Here is a 6,833-nt window from a genome sequence, read left to right on the forward strand (position 1 = left end):
CACTTAGCATAAGCCTGTCCGAGTCCATCCATATTGCTGCAAATGGCAAAATTTCATTCTTTTTTATGACTGAGTAGTATTCCATTGTGTGTGCATCTGTGTGTGTGTATATGTGTATATGCACACATCTATCTATCTCACATCTTCTTAAGTCAGTCATCTGTTAATGGAAACTTAGGTTGCTTCCATATCTTGGCTATTGTAAATAGTGCTGCTATGAACGTTGGGGTGCATGTATCTTTTTGAATTAGTATTTTGTTTTGTTTTTTTATACCCAGGAGTGGAATTACTGGGTCATATGGTAGTTCTATTTGTAGTTTTTTAAGGAATCTAACACATATATATATATATATGGAGTTTAAGAAAAAAAAATGTCGTGAAGAACCTAGGGGTAAGACAGGAATAAAGACACAGACCTACTAGAGAATGGACTTGAGGATACAGGGAGGGGGAAGGGTAAGCTGTGACAAAACGAGAGAGTGGCATGGACATATACACACTACCAAACGTAAAATGGATAGCTAGTGGGAAGCAGCCGCATAGCACAGGGAGATCAGCTCGGTGCTTTGTGACCACCTAGAGGGGTGGGTTACGGAGGGTGGGAGGGAGATGCAAGAGGGAGGGGATATGGGGATATATGTATACATATAGCGGATTCACTTTGTTATAAAGCAGAAAGTAACACACCATTGTAAAGCAATTATACTCCAATAAAGATGTTTAAAAAAAATGTTCAGTTCTTCTGCCCATTTTTAAAAATTGTTATTTATTTATTTTTGGCTGCGTTGGGTCTTTGTTGCTGCACGCGGGCTTTCTCTAGTTGCGGTGAGTGGGGACTACTCTATTGCGGTGCGCGGGCTTCTCATTGTAGTGGCTTCTCTTGTTTCAGAGCATGGGCTCTAGGCACGAGGGCTTCAGTAGCTGTGGCACGCGGGCTCAGTAGTTGTGACCCATGGGCCTAGTTGCTACGCGGCCTGCGGGGTCTTCCCGGACCAGGGCTTGAACCTGTGTCCCCTGCATTGGCAGGCAGATTCTTAACCACTGTGCCACCAGGGGAGTCCCCTTCTGCCCATTTTTTAATAGAGGTGTTTGATTTTTTGATGTTGAGTTGTATGAACTGTTTATATATGTTGGGTAAGAGAAAAATAATATTTGTTTTAAAGTGTTGTAAGGGTTAAAAGTGATAACATATGAGAACATGCTATACAATATGAGCTGGTGTTATTAGTACTTCTCACCACCACCCCTGCCCTTCATACCCCCTGATTAAGGGATGGAACAGTGCCAGCTGGACTGTGGAATCTGTCACCAGCAGTAAAATAGCCAAAGGTAGGTAGTATGACATAAATCTGAGACAAAATTTGCAATTTTTCGAAAGGAACTTTACCAAGGATCAAAATAAGACAAAGCAAAACACAAAACCCTAGAAACAGACGAGTGTGTAAAATACCTGTCATGACTTTAATATAGGAAGGCTGACCCTAGACTGGCTTGGCTGGGGTGTGGCTTATAAAATGTCACCTTCCAGCCCTCTCACCACCCCACCCATCATAGCAGGAGTCCTTGGCTGAGCTAACGGCCCAAGATAAGCCCAGTTCCCCAATCCTGCGATTTGATTCATGGCTTCTCCACCGAAGGGACTCACCTTAGTGTGAATTGGCTCCCTCCTCACTTCCTCTCCCGGACCTGGGCAGATCCCTCAGAGCCTCATGGTCCGGCCCAAGGGGATCCCTCAGACCCTACTCCGTATGGACCTACTCTGTCTAGGATATTTTCTTGGGTGAATGGGAAAAACAAAATCTTATTTTCTTAGTCACTGGGAAGTCTTAACTCACCAGTTTTGTTGAAAAAAATGCTTTCATAAACTCTCTAGAGTGGGGAGGCGGGAGACATGGTTGAGTATTACTAGATGTGTGGTGGACAGTCTTCTAATAAAAGTGTTGGGGGAAATTACTGCCATGATTTGATTTAGTTGTTTTTATTGAGATGAAATTTATATAACGTAAAATTAACCAGATTCAATCGAACAATTCAACGACGCTTGGTACATCCACCATGTTTTACAGCCACCACGTCTGTCTAGTTCAGAAACATTTCATTACCCTAAAAGGAAGCCTCATACTCAGCAGGCAGCCACCCGCATTACCCTCTCCCCCCAGCCTCTGGCAGCCACCAATCCTCTTTCTGTCTGTATTGATCTACCTATTCTGGATATCTCATATAAGTGGGATCATACCGTTTGTGGCCTTTCATGGCTTTTTTTTCCACTTAGCATCATGTTTTCAAGATTCATCCATGTTGTAGCTTGTATCAGTATTTCATTCTTTTTTCACGGCTGAGTAGTATTTCATTGTATGTATATACCACCATGATTTTATTTTGCTAAGTGGAATATGCAAACTGAGTACCAGAACTGACCTCCTCTGGAGTTTTAGAAGCTGTGTGGAGAAAGAGAATGAAGGGAAAGTGAAATGGTGACTTACAGAGAAAATTTTTGAGAGAAATTACGGTAAAAAAGACTTTTATGCAGGTTTCGGTGTGTGGTGTAAGATGGCAATCTTTTCTGTCTTCCTGTGAAATCTTCATTGAAATCGACGTCACTAGTGTTTGTGGCCTTAGATCTATTATTTTTTTCCGACGTGACAGATTGTTAAGTGCAACCTCAAGGTATGATCAGGGCAAGAGCTGAGGCTGCTGAAGCCAGTCCCAGGTGATCTGGTTACCTGGGTTCAGCTAATTTGAGTTAGAATCTGACTTTCCTCTGGAAGGTGACTAAAGGTTTAGCATCTCTGTAGAGTCAGTATAGATGGTGATACTGCCACAACCTGCATCCAGCCTGCTTGAAAACTAAGTCCAATTTTGGCTTATCAAGATATAATTTTGCTGCCAAAGAAAAATTTTGACCATGAAACGAGTCAGCTGATCTCTAAATTGAATTTTCATTTTAATCCTGTGTAATTGCGCCTTTTCTCCCCACCCTCAGCCCCAATATATTGTAAATGACCAAGTTGGTGGGGGTATCTGATAAGGCTTTGCATGAGGAAGGATCTTCGCTGAAAGCCTTGGGCTGCTTCACCTCCTTTCTTGAGATGGGTTAGAGAAGAAAGAACTGACTTTCTTATTTAGATTTGATCATGGGGAAGTTCACTGTAACACAAAAGCAGAAACCTTTGGCCAACATGAAGGTTTTCTTAATCTGATTAGGTGCCTGGCATTCAGAATTGTTTAGTGCCTGTTGTACAAAATGAATAAAAATGTGCTGAATGTCAGCTGCTTACTAGAAAAAATAAAATTATAAATTACTAGGCAAATATATCACAAGAAATAAGGCTGTTTCCTTTTGGGGAATCTAGAAACCTATGATTCAGAGTGCTGAGCCCAGAGACTCGTTCAAATCTGAAGAACCCGTAACAACAGATTACAGACAGGTCAGAACCCAGAAAGAAAATGGAGCCTGCCCTTCCCCAGATTCCTCGTCTGCTCTGATGTCTACCACATCTGGAACGCTCCAGTTCTGACAATGTTTTTATAGGATTGGCTCGAAAGGCAATAACCTTACGACATTTGACTTTTACTAGCCAAACTATTCCATCTAGAATATATAAAAAGACATGGAAAGCTGCATCCAACCCCACCTTCCCAACCCTAATTTCTTTCCTTTCTACTCAGTTAATAGGTCTCAAGAGGTTGCTTTAAGACAGTATATTCAGAAGCTCTCAATTTTGTGCATTCTGTTTGAAACTTTTTCTCTCCTGATCCACAATATCACACTGTCACCAAAAGAAGCCACGATTAAAATATGGCTATGGCTTTTCTTTAAAAAGAAAGAGGAATTATATCTCGGTAGATAAAAACAAAACAAAACAGCCAGTCAGCTCTGTACAAATCAAAGTTCACTTCAGTTCACATAGGACTCTTTTCCTTGTTGTGACAGTGTATTACCAATGAAAATCTGTCCTTGTCACTTAAAAAAAAAGAGGAATGAGGTGGGAGCAAGGGTGGGGCAGAGAGAGGCACATGTGCTTGGAACTTAAGTGAAGACACGTGTGTGTGGCTGATACGGACCTAGAGAGAGTCAGGGTGGGGTCCACCCCACACATTCCTGTCTCTCCCTTCCAGGGCCATCCGCCTCTGAGCGATGGAAAAGAGACATGAATGCCTGTCGTGAAGCTCCTGGGAATCACACCTAAAGAGCCATCTTGGACTTGATATTGGTTAAATATTGATGTTGATTTTCCAGAATCATTCTTTGTAGAAGCTCTCTCCCAGATGCTATATATTTGCTCCATCATGTCCTTAGGTCTTTGTTCAGATGTCATTACCACAGAGAGTTCCATCCCTCCCAACTCCTTGGCACCTCCATTTTTTAAAAAAAATTGGAGTATAGTTGATTTACAATATTATATTAGTTTCAGGTGTACAGCATTGTGTTCTAGTATTTTTACAGACTGTACTCCATTAAAAGTTATTATAAGATAATGGCTATAATTCCTGTGCAGTACAGTATATCCTTGTTGCTTGTGTATTTTACACATAGTAGTTTGTATCTCCCCCATTCCCTTTCCTTTTTTTTGTTTTTTTTTTTGCTGTACTCGGGCTTCTCACTGTTGTGGCCTCTCCGTTGCGGAGCACAGGCTCCGGACGCGCAGGCTCAGCGGCCATGGCTCACGGGCCCAGCTGCTCCGCGGCATGTGGGATCTTCCCGGACCGGGGCACGAACCCGTGTCCCCTAGCATCGGCAGGCAGACGCTCAACCACTGCGCCACTAGGGAAGCCCTCCCTTTCCCTTTTGATAACCACAAGCTTGTTTTCTATATCTAGAGTCTGTTTCTCTGTTTCTGTTTTGCATATACATTGATTTGTATTATTTTTTTAGATTCCGCATATAAGTGATGCTATACAGAATTTGTCTTTCTCTGACTTCTTTCACTAAGCCTAATATTCTCTAGGTGCAGAGAAAATTTTAACAGCATCACCTAGATGGTGGATTTTTTTTTTTTTTAATGAAAGATTCTTTAAATTCTATAGTGCTTTACAGTTTTCAACAGTTTCACACACATGGTTTCATTTAATCCCATAACCCTTTTTTCCCCTTACCCCTATATTGCCCCTTCCCCCTCCCTCTCCCCACTGGTAACCTCTAGTTTGTTCTCTATATCTGTGAATCTGTTTCTTTTATGTTATATTCACTAGTTTATTGTATTTTTTAGATTCCACGTATAAATGATGTCATATAGTATTTGTCTTTCTCTGTCCGACTTGTTTCACTTAGCATGTCTTCCAAGTCCATCCATGTTGCCACAAATGGCAAAATTTCATTCTTTTTTATGGCTGAATATTATTCCATTGTGTATATATACCACATCTTCTTTATCCACTCATTCGTTGATGGACACGTTGGTTGCTTCCATACCTTGGCTATTGTAAGTAATGCTACTATGAACATTGGGGTACATGCATCTTTTCGAATTAGGCTTGTTTGTTTATTTCTTCGGGCGCATACCCAAGAGAGGAATTACCGGGTTGCTCTATTTTCAGTTTTTTGAGAAACCTCCGTACTGTTTTCCACAGTGGCTGCACCAATTTACATTCCCACCAGAAGTGTACGAGGGTTCCCTTTTCTCCACATCCTCACCAACATTTGCTATTTGCGGCACCTCCGTTTGCTCCGCGTTATCTTTACTTATTTGTTTATTATCTCTCTTTCTCCCATAGAATATAGGCTCCCTGAGGGCAGAGAGTTTTGCCTTTTTTGTTCACTGCCACGTCCTCGTCACCCAATTGTTGCCTGACATACAGTATACACTAAAGAAGCATTTGTACAATAACTAGATAAATGAATGAATGTCCTCCTAAAGCTCCTTTCCTTGGGAGGAAGGACATATCTTCATATCATCAGCACATTTTAAGGAGGTTATCATCTAGGACCTGTAAGGTACTTTACTTAGGCACTGCTTTTAAAACATATTTCTTTTCTGGATGAAAGTAACAAAAAAATATAGGAAACTCATTTAATCATTTAGCAATCCTTCAATGAACAATTACTTGATTTTATTTTCTATCCTGATAGATCTTTATGATTCTTACATTGTTACAGAAAAAATTAGAACAGAGGTCTCAGTTTTACAATTTACAAGGTTTAACGGTGTGCACTTTCTCCATTCTGATTTTCCCCCTAGGAACTGGGGAGGTGGATATGTGCTCCCACGCGGGCACCCCCATGACTCTGACATCATCCTCACCCCCTGTAGCTGCAGGGAACCACAATACACCTTTTCCAAACCTCTATATTCCCAGTTCAAACTTCCCATTTCCCCGTCTCCAGATGCTATCTGGGAAGCACATAGATCTCTCTCCACCTCTGTAGCTTCTGTCTGTGATGCAGAAACTAAATGAAGCTGAAAGATTGTCCCTGAACCAAGAAATGGAGCTTGTCATTTTCAACACTTTAATTCTTGAACAGTAGAAACATATTGTATTGCAGCCTGTTACGTGGGACTCATTGTATGGGAATCATGGCCCAAATAGCTGGATGAACTAACACTTTAGTCTATTACCCAGGTAATAGTCCTGTCTCCCGGTAAGTCCATCATAGTGGGCTTTCTGTTTTGGACTCCGTCTGCTTAGCCGGAGTCCCTATTTTATGAGGCTTCCTGATTTTTATTCCTTTTAAGTGTTCTTCTGGGGGGAGAGCTTTATAGGGAGATGAAATTTATGTGATATCAGCAGAATCCAGCCCCAGATGCCTCCACGCTGAAGAGAATTCTATCAGGCAGGTGCTGTGATGTATCTGCTTCACTTAGGGTCTGATAAATCGCAGATGTCTTAACCTC

Source organism: Leucopleurus acutus (genome assembly GCF_964270905.1).
Source record: "Leucopleurus acutus genome assembly, chromosome: 6".
In the NCBI taxonomy this organism is placed as follows: Eukaryota; Metazoa; Chordata; class Mammalia; order Artiodactyla; family Delphinidae; genus Leucopleurus; species Leucopleurus acutus.